This window comes from Pituophis catenifer, unplaced genomic scaffold (genome assembly GCF_029215685.1).
Source record: "Pituophis catenifer annectens isolate HBS135680 unplaced genomic scaffold, rPitCat1.0.hap2 SCAF_2, whole genome shotgun sequence".
Taxonomy (NCBI): domain Eukaryota; kingdom Metazoa; phylum Chordata; class Lepidosauria; order Squamata; family Colubridae; genus Pituophis; species Pituophis catenifer.
Genome location: NW_027256882.1, coordinates 193,996,943 through 194,014,087, shown reverse-complemented (window position 1 = coordinate 194,014,087; position 17,145 = coordinate 193,996,943).

Genomic DNA, 17,145 nt, shown 5'->3' with positions numbered 1-17,145 from the left:
CAAGTCTTGCTGGATTAATCTTATCTCATTGAGTAGTTGCGATGTCTCCTTATCAGGTTGTGAAAATGCTATAGAGAGAATATGCCTTGATTATAGCAAAGTATTTGATAAAGTCCCTCATTCGTGCTATGTTAACTAGCAAGCAAGTTATGTGGGCTGGTTGGGAAAGAAATTAAACAGCACAATTATTCACTCAGAAAAGACAAAACTCAAAATGCATGTATAACAGTGGTCCCCAACCTTTTTATTGCCGCGGCCCGCTGAGCGCGCGTAGGGGTGGGGGCACGGCCCAGGAGCTTTTGCGCACGGCCCATTGCGCACGGCCCAGGAGCCTTTGCGCTGCAGCGTTCATGTCCCCCGGCCGCTGCGCGGCCCGGTGCCAGGTACTCCACGGCCCGGCACCGGTCCGCGGACCGGGGGTTGGGGACCACTGATGTATAAGATAGATGATAACTGGTTTGGTAACAATATTTAAGAAAAAGAGCTTGGAACAATAGTTGGTTGAAAACTGTGTATGAGTCAATAGGTGTCAGCCAAAAATGCAGTTTTTGTTGCATTAACAATGTACTCTAAATTATGTGAGACACCATAATTATCCATTTAGCTCTGAGGAGAGGAGAGAGGTGTGATACCATAGCACTGTTCAGATACCTGAATGGATATCATACAGTTCTCCATACATACAAACATACAGGTTCTCAATAATTCTCAATGTGCAAACATGGTAATATAGATATAAGTCATATGAGGACAAACCATTTCTAATTCAATGTAGAAGAGAGAATCCTTCCCATTAATAGGAATTATTTGACAGTGGGGATTCATCCAGAGAAGCAGAATGGTCAAACAAAGGTGAGATAGGATATTTAGGTCGCTTTAACCTGCATTCCAAACTGAGCAGTGAGTTTGATTAAATAGCCCCAGTTAGCCCTGCAGTTCTGGGAATTGATAGGAAACCCCTTTTTTCACTTGAACATTGCAAAATGAACACAGCAATTCATGTGTTTATTTTAAAAAAAAAAAGATGTGAAATAACTGTTTTTGTGCTCGTAAAAGTAATACAATTGCACCAATCTGAAATTATACTAAAATAATTCTACCCTATTCTTTATCCTTAAATTTGGCTGGCATTCATTCATCGTGGTTGTGCTGATGTCATAATCTAAGTAAATACTGTTGCAAGGTGTGTTTTCAAAAGTTGTGGTTTCTCATCCCCTTGGAAAACCTGTTTCCATTGTCTCTGTCTCATTTCAGAAATAAATGAAACCTGCAATCTAGTTTAAAAACATCCTGTGTTTATAGGTATCTGGTTTCCCACTATAGGCAAAACTACCCATGCCCCCAATTCCTCAGCTTTTTTGCCTAGAAGAGAGAGAGGGAGGGAAGGAGGGAGGGAGAGAGGGAGGGAAGGAGGGAGGGAGAGAGAGAGAGAGAGAGAGAGAGAGAGAGAGAGAGAGAGAGAGAGAGAGAGACTTTTTTCCTGCTTTGATCCTTGCTACGGTATTAAAGAAAATTCAATTCTGGGATATCAGTCTTCATACCATTTGCTATAATGCCAAACAGACTGTGCATGTCGTTAGAAATGCTCAAAGATTGGCTGCTTTTCTCCCTGTAAATGAAAGGTTAATAGAGATTTATTAATTCATGCATGGCAGAAAGCTCTGGAGCAGGACATTTTAGTAGCTGGTCATCTAGAAAGAAAAAAAGAGCCAATAGCAATTGCTTAGCATTCTGCACAATTGCTAATAGCTTGTCAATCAAAATGTGAGCAGCACCTGAATGAAGACATTCTCTGCCAGCTCCAGGTATCTAAGCATATAGACAATGCGGTATTAAAAGCATTTCAAATCTGCAAATAGTGAGGACAATGTAGACAAAATGCCTTGGTTTTAAAGTGCCTTGTGAATGACTGATAAATGAAAAGGCTGCTTTGTGGTAGACTTCAAGATATAACCAAGCACAATTCATGTGGACAGTTATATCACTGCAAATGTCAAAACCACCATTCTTGGGGGGGGGGGAGTGGAACCATGATGTTAAGTGGGCTAGCGGGTTGAGGGAGAATTGTATTTTATTCTTTCTCCAATATGATCATAAAATATGATCATACCTGGATGAGAATGCCTGGTAGATCTGGCAGATCCGCATAAAATGAGACTAAAGTATGAGGTCAACTTGTATTGGGGAAACATTCTGAGATTCCAACCACCTGTTTCAGCTGAGACTCTTCTGAATGGCAACTCCAAATTTAAAAATAATAGAATTTGAGCTCATGTGAGGGCTAGATTTACCATTCAGAAAGTCTCAGATTTGAACTTCCTCTCTTTCAGAAACTTATCTGAGAACCATCTTAATGGTTCTACGCCACTCAGAGGAGCCTGAGTGGCGTAGGAGGATAATGCCTCCTACTAAGGCAACATTTAACATCCAGCTGCCTGCAATTACTGTGAGTTCAATTCTTACCAGGCTCAAGGTCGACTCAGCCTTCCATCCTTTCTAAGGTGGGTAAAATGAGGACCCGGTTTGTGGGGGCAATAAGCTGACTTTGTATAAAATATACAAAAGTATGAAGGCTATTGCTTAACACATTGTAAGCCGCCCTGTGTCTCCGGAGAAGGGCGGCATATAAAAATAAATAAATAAAATAAATAAATAAAAAATAAAATAAAAAAATACCTAGACCCACTGTTTAGGGCAGTGTGGTAGCTCAGCGGTTAAGATGCTGGGCTTGGGTGTCATATATTTTAATACAGATAAAACTAGTGATATTAATCATAGTTGTTACATTCATCCAACTTATGTGTTTCTAATAATAATACACATTTATATTAAGTTATAGTCTTTCCTTATTAAATTATTCCATGTTTCAATGTATTGTTCTAATGCCAATCACCATATTGTTTAAACATACATAACAATGCTGCCATCTAATTTCTAAGCTTCCCTCTTCTTATTGCTTTTATTTTATTATGTAAAAATGTGTATACTAATATTCACCCTCTTTTATTTCTGTCTCTATTCTGACTTTTAATCATGTCACCCTTATATTAAAAGACGTTTCTTTCTCTCCAACATCTCTCGCCCACTTTGTTGCTTCGAATCCTGTTCATTTTTAACTTACCTTCCATATTTCACTCTTTACATCTATTTGTATTAAGATACAATCCTTCATTATTTCATTATTCAATGTTTCGATACATAGTTCTAATACCAATCACAATATTATTTAAACATATAAGATTATTCTAATTATATTCTTTACGTTCATCAAGTCTATATAATTCTGATAGTAAAACACATGTTTATATTAAGGTATGTTCTTTCATTATTTAATGGCTCAATGTTTCAATATATTATTCCAATGCCAATCACAATATTATTGCTTTTGTTTCATTATATAAATATATATATATACAAATATTCCCCCATTCTTTTATTTCTACCTAACTTCTAATCATGCCACCATTCTAAAAAAGAAAGGAAAGAAAAACAAAAACAAAATAAAAAACAAGACAAACAAAAAACAAAAAAATCCCAATCCTTTTCTTTCTATCCATCATCTCTTGTCCACTTTAGAACTTTGATTCTTATTCTTTTTTTAACTTGCCTCCCATATTCCTCTCTTGGATCTTTCTCTCTATCTGCATCTACATCCTGGCTATTCAGTCTAGGTGTTTCTCCCATCTCTACCCTCTAACAGTGCCACACTGTTCACGCATTGATATGTATATGTAAAATAAAATAAAAAACTTGGGGGAAAAAGATGCTGGGCTTGTCGGCTGGAAAGCTGGCAGCCCAGGTTCGAGACCTGAGCACCACATGATAGATTGAATTCCCAGCCTTGTCCCAGCTGCTGCCAACCTAGCAGTTTGAAATCATGCAAATGCAGTGGAGAGGTAACAGTGCTCCGTGATGTCATGCTGGCCACATTACTTTGCAAATGTCTTTGGACATCGCTGGCTCAATGGCCTTGAAATGGAGATGAGCACCGCCTGCTATAGTTGGCAACAATCAGTGAAGTCAAATCCATAGGGACTCCTTTACCACTTTTAGTGGGATCACAATTGAATCCAACATTTCTGTTACTAAGACAGTTGTTAAGTGAATTTTGCCCCATTTTATGACCTTTCTTGTCACCGTTGTTAAGTGAATCATGGCAATTGTTAAGATGGTAATGCAGTTGTTAAGTGAATCTTGCTTCCTCATTGTCTGCTTGTCAGAAAGTCATGAAAGGTGATCACATGGGCCCAGGACACTACAGCAGTCATAAGTACAAGTGTCCAAATTTTGATCACATGATCATGGAGATGCTGCAACAGTTGTAAGTGTGAAAAACAGTCATAAATCACTTTTTTCAGTGTCACTGTAACTTTGAATGTTCACTAAACGGATGGTTGTAAATTAAGAACTACCTGTATCAGTCTAAAAACTGGTTATTCCAGAGTCTAAGCTAGGCAGCTTTGATTTAAAGATGCTTTATTTCTCTATGTGGACTCAAATCAAGCTCCACAGCAAAACCAAACAATAGAGAAAGGGTTTACGTAAGCTTTAGCTACTGCTGTGTTGACTCTGTTGAAGATCTCCTGATCAGATGCCGATAGAATTGCTTTTTATCCAGTTCGCTTTTGAAAAAAAACAAAACTCTGGGACTTCAAGCAGCAGATAGAAGAGCTGAAAAGATTATACCCCACCATCTAGCCCAGGGGTGTCAAACTCAAGGCCCGCGGGCCGCATCCGGCCCACAGGGTGCTTATATCTGGCCCACAGGCCTACCCTGAAAATAGTGAAAGACCAGTCCGTGGTGCCTCTGCCAGCAAAAATGGAGCCCATGCGGGCTGTGCGGCCTCCCCGAGCTCCGTTTTCACTGGCAGAGGGCAGCAGGATGCCGTTTTTGCTGGCAGAGGACTGCAAGAGGCTGTCGCAGCCGAAAACAGAGCCTCAATGAGTGACATCAAGCTGGCCATGCTCACCCTGGCCATGATCCCCCCAGCCCTCCAAGATCAAACATAACCCTGATGTGGCCCTCAATGAAATCGAGTTTGGCACCCCTGATCTAGCCTGTTGTTGCAATTTTGTAACTGGATTCCATCTTCCATCCACCCACATGATCTTCAGCATCCTACTTCGAGAAAGGGCTCCTGAGAGTAAAGCATTGGGCGATATTTCAAGGAGCTCCATTAAGCATAGAGAGTGCTGCCAAAGAAAGCAATATTTGAACTCTGCAATCCAACTAGAAGGCCCAATGGCTGACTGAAAAAACTGGAGTCCCTGGTACTCTCTGAGCTAGATCACTTGCTTGCTGAAGTTTCATTTCCCAATTATGTAACATTTACAGTGCTAGAAAGAAGTGGGGTTTTTTCCAGGGGTGAAATTTACTTACCTTCGCTACTGGTTCACAAATGTGAGTGCGTGCGCCTCCTCCACGCATGCGCAGAGCCTTCTGTGCATGCGCAGAGAGTCAAAAACGGGGCGTGATGACATCTGGGCAGGTGGGCGGAGCCTCCTGCTCCCGGTGCTACCGGTTTGTCTGAGCCGGATAGAACTGGCTCAATTTCACTACTGGTTTGCTCTCTGTTTATATACAAGTGGCTTGCCCTGTCAGGGTTGATGAGAGTGTTTGTTTCTCCTTAGTTCATTTATTAGGTTGTTGTTTACTGATTTATTGTTTGGTGTTATCCCTATACTAATCCCTGATTATCTGGGTATTGATTGCTATCTTGGAGGTATTTCTGTCTTTTTGTTTCCTTTTTAGCTTTTTTATTGTCTCTTTGGTACAGTGTATAAACGTTTTTCTCTGTGTGCCTGTTGATGGCTGATTTGTCTGAGTGCCAAGCTTCCGACAATTCTCTAAAATGTTTGGATTTAGCTTGGTCTAGGATGTTCACAGTTTCCCAGTCAAAACTATGGTCAAGTCTGTCTATGTGTGTTATGGAACTAAAGAGTTTTCATCATGTCTTCTGATTATATTCCAACAGCCTGATTGGGTGCTTCCTGACAAAACTATAGAAGGATAATGAACAACAAGGCCAGGAAAATTGTGGACATGGCTCTATAGGGGCAATTCAATCCCACATAGAATCGGTTCCATATCTCCAGGTCACAGTACTTCTCAGAATACTTCATTTTATTTTCCAAGTGATGAAGATAATAAAACAATGGACATGGCTGTGTGTATGCACAAACAGATAACATAATGCACATATAGATATTAAAAAGATTCACATATCGATATTAAAAAGATTCACATAAGATAGGCTTTGGTTCATTGTCTATGGACCAGAATATTATTTGGTCATTATTACTTTCAAATCCACCACTCTAGATATGACTGAAATTACATTACCACTTGGAGAATGTTTTGTTAATAGTATCAAACATTCAGAGATCCAGGACCATGAACAGAGGTGTTCTCTTCCCAGGGCCGGATTTTCCTATAGGCTAACTAGGCTTCAGCCTAGGGCCTCAAGATCAAGAGGGGCCTACACAGTGGTGGGATTCTGGGGGTTCTAGGGGGTTCGGCCGAACCCTTTGTTAAATTGCTGGCTCGCCCACCCCTCGCCTCCCACCCGCGCGGCGCCAGCCTACCGTAGCCAGGGGTAGGCAATTGTGGCTCTTTTACAACCTGTGGACTTCAACTTCCAGAATTCCTGAGATAGCTTGGCTGTCTCAGGAATTCTGGGAGTTGAAGGCCACAGGTTGTAAAAGAGCCACAATTGCCCACCCCTTCCCTAGCCTGAGTTCTGCTGCCTGGGATCCACGTGGACTGCCACGTGGTTCCCCACTGGCTCCGGATGCAAGAGAGCAGGATGGAGAAAGCAGCTTCCACGCCTTCACTCACCCTCACTCTCTGCTCTGTTGGATTGCCGGCCGTTTGCTTACCCCGCCCACTCCCAATCTATTGCTGCCTCCGATGGCTAGAGGAAAAAAAAACTTCAAATTCTTGCCACGGGGCTTCAAAGGGCCGCCCTAGAGCCAGTGGTGCAGCCGAACTCTTTGTTAAATTGCTGGCTTGCCCCGCCCCTCCGCACCACTATTTATTGCCAATAAATAGTGGTGGGTGAGGGGAGCCAGCAATTTAACAAAGGGTTCGGTGGTTTTTTTGTAATTTTATTGGCCCACGGAGCTTCAGCATAGGCTAATTGGCCTCCCGGCTCTCATTTGATTTGTCTCAGCTGTTTGCTCAGGGCTCTTCTGCTTCCTTGCAAAGAGTGCTGATTTTTTTTCCCCTAGCTATGATGAGAAACGAAACGGAAACTGCTTTGCTGTTGCTGCAAGGTTGGAAAATTAGGGAGGCAGAATTCTTTTCTTTTTCCTCACCAAAAAAGGTAGGTGCAAACAATGGGAAATTTAGGGAAAAAGAGGAGAGTTCAGGATTTTAAAACACAAAAGAAAAAAAGCTCTATTTAACTAGGGAATTGTAATAATTGAGATACTATTAATTGTATATTTCTGAAAGCAGAAATGGTTAAGTTGTGGTTTGGAGGAATATATGGGGGAAATTATTTGGTTTATTATTATTGGTAAATATAATTAATTGATTTGTAAGAAATTGGATTGCATGGAAATAATTGGAATATTCATGTTCATATTGATTAATATACAAAAAAGGTAGTTATATAACTAATTGATTTATATTAAAATGTTGAATTTATATTAAAAACTAATATTACATAATTAACCAATGTGAGGATGGATATAAAAATAGATGACAATGGGAAGGGGTATAATATAGAATAGAAGGGAAAAATTGAATTTGATTAAGATTAGAGATGAGGATGAAGGGTAATATTGGTTTTTTACAAAAATAGATGAGGAATAAATATGGCAAAAAGGAAATATAGAAATTGTAAATTTAATTGAAATGACTAAACACTGTTTAAATTTGTGAACCGGCCAAATACTCTGTTCAAAGAAAATACATTGTATTTTTGTATGTGTGTTTCTAATTATTGTTATTTATTCATATTTGTTCTCTTTTATTCTTTAAAGTTTAACAATTCATTCTTTATCTTAATATCTTTATATTTGTTTGGGGTTGGCTTTCTTCCCTTTCATCTTTTTTATTGTACAGCAATCTTTCTCCTCAAACCTACCACCTCTCTCTTTTCTTTCCTTCTTACTTTCTCTTCCTCCCCCTCTTCTTCTCCTCCCTATTTCCTCTTCCTTTCTCCTTCTCCTCCTCTCTTCCTCCCTCTCTTACCCTCCCTCCTACTCTAATTTCCCTTCCCTTCCTTCATCCCTCTCTATTGCTGTATCCTTTTATGCATATGGACTACTCAGAGGGCTGAAAAAGTTATTTCTGACGGGTCCTCGCACTTTTGACCAGTTCTCGAATTTACGACTGTCCTCACATTTTACGTTTTTGCCCTATCTTGTCACCATGGTGAAGAGAAGCAGTTGTGAAATGAGTGACATGGTTGTTAAGAATGCTACAATGGGCATAAATGATGACCAATCATAAGTGCGAAGACCGGTCAAAAGTGCGAGGACCTGTCAGAAATCACTTTTTTCAGCCCTCTGGGTAGTCCTTTTGTGCATATGGACTACTCAGAGGGCTGAAAAAGTTATTTTTGACTGGTCCTCACACTTTTGACCAGTCCTCGAACTTACGACTGTCCATTTTATGTTTTTGCCCTATCTTGTCACCATGGTGAAGAGAAGCAGTTGTGAAATGAGTGACATGGTTGTTAAGAAAGCTGCACGGGCATAAATGTGAGGATGGTCATAAGTGTGAGGACCGGTCAAAAGTGCAAGGCCCAGTCAGAAATGACTTTTTTCAGCCCTCTGAGTAGTCCCTATGCACATAGCCACGCCCACCCAGTCACATGACGAGCTACCCACGCCTACACAGTCATGTGACCAGCTAGCCACGCCCACCCAGTCACATGATTGCCAAGCCACACCCCCAACTAAGCCACGCCCACAGAACCTGTTGTTAAAAAAATTGAATCCCACCACTGGTGAAAGGGCCTCATAAGTGGAATAGCCTAGGGCCTCTTTTCATCTAAATCCGGCCCTGAGTCTCTTCCCATTAATTTCCCACTTTAACTTATCCACCAAAACAACCAAAATAGTTTATTTAAAAATCCAGCTCATAAACTGGGTTGGAGTGGTTCTTAAAAAGTAATTCATTAGAGTCAATTATTCCATTATTCCAGGTTCTTGTTTAAATTAGTATACTGGTGACTGGATTATGATTTTTCAAAAACATAGCATTTCTATCTGGCTTTTTCAGAAGTACTTTCAATTTGTATGCATATTGGGACAACTCTAACATAATGAGCAGTCACCATTTCTGATAATAGTACTCTTAGCTTAATCCAGGAATATTACACAAAACTTTATGGATAAAGGGTAGGCCTCCTGTTCACATTCTCGGATTGGAAAACACAGCCAATAACAAGACCAGACATTGCAGTAGCTCAATACATCTCTGGCTCAGATAAAACTGTGGCATCTATAAACAGATACTGGTAATTTGTATTGTAGAATGCAACACAAATCATCCACAAGGGTTTGGTCTCCTCTGGGATGGACTGTCAGTGAGAAGTGTGCTTCACGTTTCCACTGATATGGAAGGAGTGGCAGTAGTTTATCTGGATATCTTTACCTAGCAGCTCTGAAATTTATAATAAAGGAAGGCACTTGATTTCCAGTGTGCATCCTAATCTTAGTGGTTATTTGCTGTCTTTTTATATCGTTTTCCAGTTAAGTGCAATACTTTGTGCAGTATTGCACAAATTAAGAATCAATTTAACCACAGGCAATCAGCCAGTTTTAGAGGAACTGCTCTAAAGTATTGCAGCAAAATTAAGAAGTCTTAGGACACATTTATTACAGCATAACTTGTAGAACAAGAGAACCCACCTCATCTGAGGCAATGAAATCTGAATGAACAAATAAGCAGCAGCAAGATCAATCCTCAGTAGTTTTCACTATATGGGGAGGGGGTCGTTCCAATTTCATAGACCAGCAAAACCATTTTTATTTATGCTTTTAGTCTTCCTTCCTTCCTTCCTTCCTTCCTTCCTTCCTTCCTTCCTTCCTTCCTTCCTTCCTTTCTTCCTTCCTTCCTTCCTTCTTTCTTTTTGGGTAACTCTGAAAGGAAATGTTGCAACTGTCCAAATGCAATTAAATAGTATACAGAGGAATGCAATGATGACATACAGTGGGAAAGAGCTCTCCCAGGACAGCAAATACAGCAAGTCTAAACCACAGTCAATGTAAACAATGAGTTGCAATGTTAAAGTGATTGGGATATTGGGCGATTGAACAAAAGCAGTGGCAAACCGCCTTTAGATCCTAGATTAACAGTGAGTTTCATATATGCACTGGTGCCAAAAAATGGGCTGAAGAAGGCATGAGACTATCCCCAATATTTCTGCAGCTGATCAGCACTGAAGTCTGAATAGAGTTGGCAAGTGAAATCAAAGCCTCTTTCCACCCTGGAGAGTATTGTCTTACGAGAGTTTCCAGTCATGCAGGTGAACTTAACTAAAATGCTGGACATTTGCCTAGAATCAAAGCTAGAGGTCAAGTGCGCCTCTACAGCAGGGTTTTCCAACCTTGGCAACTTTAAGATGAGCGGACTTCAATCTCCAGAATTCTGGGAGTTGAAGTCCAGGCATCTTAAAGTTGCCAAGACTGGGAAACCCTGCTGTACAGAAACATTAGAAATGGGACTTGGGTGCATGCTATACCGTTAACACTTATAAATCCAAGCAATTGGGGCTAATGAAGCATAGCTATCACTCATAGATACATTGTGATTTAAGCTTGTGCGTGTTCCTCTGAGTTCCTTGAAGGAAACATAGGTAGAAATTGTCATAAGCAAATGGCATCATTACAATTATACTCCTTTCCTGGGTTTGCCATAGCACTGGGATCTCACCAATAACATTTTGGAGCATTCCCACATGACCTCATCGCTTGATGTCAATTCAGTATTGTTGTGCCCCAGTTATGTGATCGTTCAGAGAGACCTACACCGTTCCAGGCCATGGAATTTCCACAATCTTTATGTGTTAGCAGAACTTGTATATGCTTACTCCTTGTTTTTGAACCTTTTGTAGCATATTCTCTCCAATCGCCTGCACATTGGCAGGGCTTGTCCAAGAGCTCCAGGTTCATTTTCTTAACATTTTACATGTTTCTGAATTCTTGGACAGCTGGACACAGAAATGGCTGAATGAATAGATATTTGGGAAAGGGAAGAAAATTCATAAATCATTCTCAAAGTCCTGTTTTCCCACAAACACTTGGAAGCAGGAGACCAATGAAACTGCATCAGTAAGAAAAAATCCTCCCTGTCATCTTTGTGCAGAGTCAACCCTCTTTCTGACACATTAGAAGCTGCTGGTCAAAAAAGTAGGAGCAGCTGCTCAGATTCATTCTCAGAGAAGGGGCATGGTTCACGAACGGTTGAAGCAGTCAATATCACAATGTTGTGACAACATGGACAGTTTAGACTTCCTACCAAATCCAAAGGGCAAACAATGGAACAAAAACTGTCCTTGGGTTTGATTCCTGAGGATTGCATGGATACATCCATGTACTTTTCTGGCTGCTTTGGACAACAATGTTTTGCCATTGCCACTTTCTGGGGTGGTTGTTTAACTTCCCAGTTTTCTCATCTCTCCAATCATGCCTGGTCTTATTTAGCTTTCCAGCCCAGGCAAAGCCAGCCAGATCCTGTATATCCTCAGTGATCCCCTCAAGGAGGAAGCATACTTTCAAAAAGAGGGCCAAAGAAAGATTGAATCTGTACATGATCTGCATGTGCTGATGTATTGCTGCCCTCAGTGAACATTGAGAAATGCAATATAAATAGAAATACAATCAATTTCACTATAGTGAGAAGCATATAATTAGCTGTAATATCCGCCTTCTCGTGTAGGTCTCCAACAGCTCACTGTTTATGGGTGATATTGAACGATGAAGCCCTCTCCCTTGCTTCAAGAAAGGACTGTCCTCTGCATTCTAACTCTGAAGGGGGACACAGGCACTGCAAAGTGTGTAACTCCTGAGCATGGACAGTAGAAAAAAAAATAGGCAATTGCCTGAAGTTTTCCCTTCTGTAAGGATTTGCCTCCAATGGTCTTCCTCCCTCCCTCCCTCCCTCTCTTCCTTCCCTCCTTCCCTTCCTTCCCTCTCTCTCTCTCTTCCTTCAATCTTTCCTTCTTTCCCTCCTTTTCTCCTTCCTCTTTCCCTTCTTTCCTTCCTTCCTTCCTTCCTTCCCTCACCCCTCCCTCCCTCCCTTCCTTCCTCACTTACTCTGAAGCAATAGCATTGTTTACCTGCTAGTCCCCCACCCCTGCCTCTGCCCTCACCCCCGCCCCCCTTTCTAGGAACATTGTGTTCTTTACTGCAGCTTGTAGTTATACCCTGGAGCAGAAAATGTATTTCTTCCCATCCTCCCTTTTACAGGTGGCAGAAAAGGGCCAGGAGATTGCAATCATACCAGGCAAGACTGTCAAGCAAGATATAGGACAAAACGGTCAACAGTTAAGATCACCATCGTTTGTTTACTGACCTAGCAAGGAATAAAATAGCCAGGGAAAATCTCACCTGTCTGGCATGGAGCTGTTAGAGGTACAGAAATTCTACCACTGCTATCAGTTGTGGTCAGGTCTGTTTGTCCTGCCCAGGCTGATTGATGGGAATAAATCTGAACATTTCATTGTTCGGTAATTTCGCAAGGACTCAATTGGACTTGGGTGAGGGGGCAGTTTATTCTGCCAAGGAGGTCTGAGTTTCTCTAGGCTGCCCTGTTCACCCAGGTGATAAATTTGCATTTAAAACCCAAGAAGTGATTTTTAAAGAAAGTCCAGGACTACACACACACACACAAATCCTGAGACCTCCAGACACACTTCATTTATTGTTTCATTCTGCTCCACTGCCGTTTTAAAATGGCAAGTAATACATCAATACTGTGAATAAAATAGATGATCAATAAAATTTATTGCACAAATTCCTGTTTTGGTGAAAAATAGGAAGAAAAGCCCAGTAGAACTGACCTGCAAGGAAAGTTAGAGCAAAGCAATCTGAGTAACCCATTCTCCCCAAAAAAGTGAAATAAATAAGAATCCACCACAGTGAATCCACAACTGTGAAGAACAATATGAACTAACAGTGGGCTCTTAGTATTTGTTAATAGTATTTGTTTAAAAAAATAGGGAATTTGGTTACATATAATTGGAATATAGTTCTCATGGAAACATGGTCTTTGGGTTTTTTTGTCAGTGCTATGCAAGTTGTTCGTGTCACCAGAGTGAAGAGAAGATTCAGAGAGAGCAATATGGGATTAAGCGGTGTCTCAGGCCTCATGAAGTCATAATGATGTCATACTGAAGATGTGATTTATCTAAATTGCATGGTGATGCAATGCATGTGATGTAATCACAGCTTGTATTGAACAGCTATGGGAAAGCAACTTTTTGACTTTTGACTTTGGTCTCTGCTGAAAGAAAAAAAATTCAGCAGCAATCATGCTGCAACTTAGATTATTAAAATGAAAAGGAACATGAACAGTCAGAGAGTCTTCTTTGGGGCAAGGCAGACATTTTAAAAATCAGTATATCCAAGGCTGTTTTTCCCCATATCATTTTTTTTTTTGTTACCATAGGGAGGATATATATCCATAAATGAAGGTATTCCACTGCTTTTTCTTTGTCTACAACAATTTGTGGCTTTCGTTGTCCAACTGTCCAGTTGCCAGGTTCGTTTCTGTCAATAACTGGAGAGAGAAAAATTGAGGATCCATGAGAAGTCACATCTTCTCTCAGCCACCTGATTCAACTGAATATGAACAAATGGGAGACCGATATGCCCATCTTTGCTGTGCTTTGCAGTAAATCATCTGAATCACACTATAGCATACAGCCCTCAAAGCTGCTGTCCATTATAATTTTACTGCTTGAGACAAGGGAAAAGTCAAGCCCCACCCACTTTCCATATACAGATACTGCTTGGCTGACCCAAAGCCTTTATTTCAAGGTTCCCAGCTCTTTGATATCCATCACCTGAGGCAGTTGTTTCCTGCCCAGCAGTAGAACATATTTTCTGCCCAATTCCAGAAACATCCAGTTCACCAGACTGAAAGTTCTACCTCCTCAGTTTCATTATAGGTGTGAGACCTGAAAACAGTCCGGGATTGGTTTTATTTGTGCAAGGAAGCCCAGCTGGTCATAATCTAACAAAGGCAGTATATACTATAGATGACATAAAAATAGGACTCGCGTCGTTTCCAAGGAACTAATTTGAGAAAGCATCTCAGACAAGCCACACCTCTATACACACAAAGAGGGCCAGGAGCATTTGTAGAGTTGCAAGATTCCGTTACTATAGCTGTTCACTAAAAGTAGTTTCAGACTTATATGGCAATGGCTTCTTAGTCTGGTCTACCCTACAGGACTGATATCTATAGTATAGGGCAGTGATGGCTAACCTTTTCCGGACCGAGTGCCAAAGCGTGCACCCGAGCCCCCAAAATGCAATGCGTCCCCGCGCATGCACACATGCCATGCATGTGCCCCACTCTCCATGTATGCGTGCCTCCCCATGCCCCCCACACATGTGCACACACCGCCTCGCACATTTGCTCTGCCCTCCCCCACGCATGCATGGCAGAGACCTGAACACCAGCTGGCCAGCAGGAGGCGCACATGGCAGAGCTGAACTAGGGTGATGGCTCGCATGCCACTTTTGGCACGCATGCCACAGGTTCGCCATCACGGGTATAGGGGCACATCCCATTACCAAGAGGTCAGAGACAGTCCCCTTGATCCCTTCAGGTTATCTTCCTTACCCCCTCCACACAAACCCAACCTGAGGCCACTTCTCTGGGGCTTGATTTGGCGCCCCCATGCATAGAAGTCCTTGGTGTCTGTGTTGGTATGTTTTCACTCACATGCTTCTTTTCAGGTAATCCTTGACTTATTACTGTTTAACGACAATTTGAAATTATTATGGCCTCAGAACAAATTACTTAAGACTTATCCTCAAAGGTCCGAGTATTGTACCACCTTATGGTCATGTGATCACAATTTGGGTGCTTGTCAAACAGCCTGCCTTTATGACCGTTGCAGAGTCTTGCATTTACATGATCGTGGCTTGTGACCTTCCCAGTCAGCTTCCAAGTAAAGTTCATTTGGGAAATTGAATTTGCTTAATGACTCTGGTGTTTTGCTTAATGATCATGGTAAAAGAGTGATAAAATCAGGTCCAGTCATGTGAATACCTTGCTTAATAATCCATTGCTTACCAATCCAATTTGCTCTTATAGTTGTGGCTGCCATTTTGACTTTTTTGACCTTACAATTGACACCTCTGGCAGTCTGTATATATGATCCTTAAGTATGTGTCTGGATATACTCAAAATTTAACTGTCAAACAATAAATTTACAGAATCACATTGACAATTATTTAAAATAATTATAAACAATGATTTAATTGATTAAATTTGCCAATTCATGCACTAGTCATGTGGTCATGCCCAGGGGTGAAATGCTACCTGTTCGTACCAGTTCAGCCAAACCAGTAGTGATGGCGGTGGGTGGTTCGGAGAACTGGTAGCAATGGCAGCGCGAGGCTCCGCCCACCCACCCGGTCGTCGTTACTTCCTGATTTTAACCAGGAACTAACCTAATTTTTACCTTCTGCATATGCGCAGAGGTCCACGCACACATGTAATGCACGCGGCACGTACACTTCTGAACCAGTAGGGAAGGTAAGTATATTTCACCCCTGGTCATGCCCCTTTTTGCGGTGCAACCTCCATAATTCCTTGAAAAGCTATTCTGACTTAACAAAAATCGTGCACCCGTGGCTAGAACCCAACCCATAATTATTCAAATCCAGAGGGAGGGAGGGAGATTAGGATTAATCCAGTTAAGAAATTCAGAATTTCACTCAATTATGTATCAAATGGAGGGGAAAAAAACCTTGAGTGTGACTAAAAGTCAAGAGTTTGGAGTGTTGTGCTTGGGAAGGATACATGATGTATGTCCTTATGTACCTCATTCTGTCTGCTGTTTGTTCCTTTTTGCGCTCTTATTTTGGTATGGTTGTAATGAAGAAGTATATAACAAGCAACTTCCATGAGATATTTTAAAAAGATAACTCCAGGGCAGGGTCAGGAAGCATCTTTAACTGCCAGAGTAATAAATTACACTTTTATGAGTCAGTTTGGTGTTGGGTGGCCCTGAAACTGAATCAAATAAATAAATAATGTGTGAGTTAAAGCCAAAAGAGAACATGGCATTAGCCACATAAACACAACATGATTAAATTCTCTTTCCATCCATTCACAGACAGCAATGCACCCCATCAATGTTTGCCCATTCTCCTGTAATTTTTGCATTGTACATCTTGCACCTCCCATTCATTTAGTCATCACCCTCTATTTTCTTGGCCTCTTTTTCTCTCCTGATTAAGAAAGAGAGATCATTTCACAGATTTATTTCACAGCCAATTGTTGCCCCTAAACTCATAAAAAATATGATACATCAGTGGCCATAAACTGGAGCTAAAGATGAAGCAGGTTTGATGCACAGTTATTGATGCATGTACTGTTTAAAATTAGGCACTGTAGTTTAGTAACTCATAAATCCTCAGATTTAAGCAGAACATATTGTAGAGCAATTATATCCTTGGTATTTTCTGTTGGTTTTACCAATTGTTTCTATCTTCATCTACTAACTAGTGAATTGAGACGCTGCTGCTGCTTGCCACTGCAGCTCAAGAAACTTTTCTTTCATCCCAGCCCCTTGTATGGGCGGGGAGAGCCAGGGAGGGCGAGAACAGGACAAGTTGCTAGATTGATCTGGAAAGGAACCAGTTTAATCCCAACTATCAGGAAAAGGCAGCTGCCAGCAAGCCAAAGCCAACCTTCTCTGATCAGAGTGGAGAAGCAGGAGGAGGAAGAGGATACCTTTCTCATCTGGAGGAGAGACATCACCACCACCCCCAGATGCCCTCCACTGGAGAAGCCACCAAGACAAGAACATCATCACAAGGAAAAGGCATAAGGTTGGTCTCTGTTTACTGTAGCCTTGCAGGTACAGAGAGCGCAGGGGGAGAGAGAGGAAAGATCTTTGGGAGGTGATCAAGGACAAGTGAGATGCATGCGAGAAGGAAGAGAGA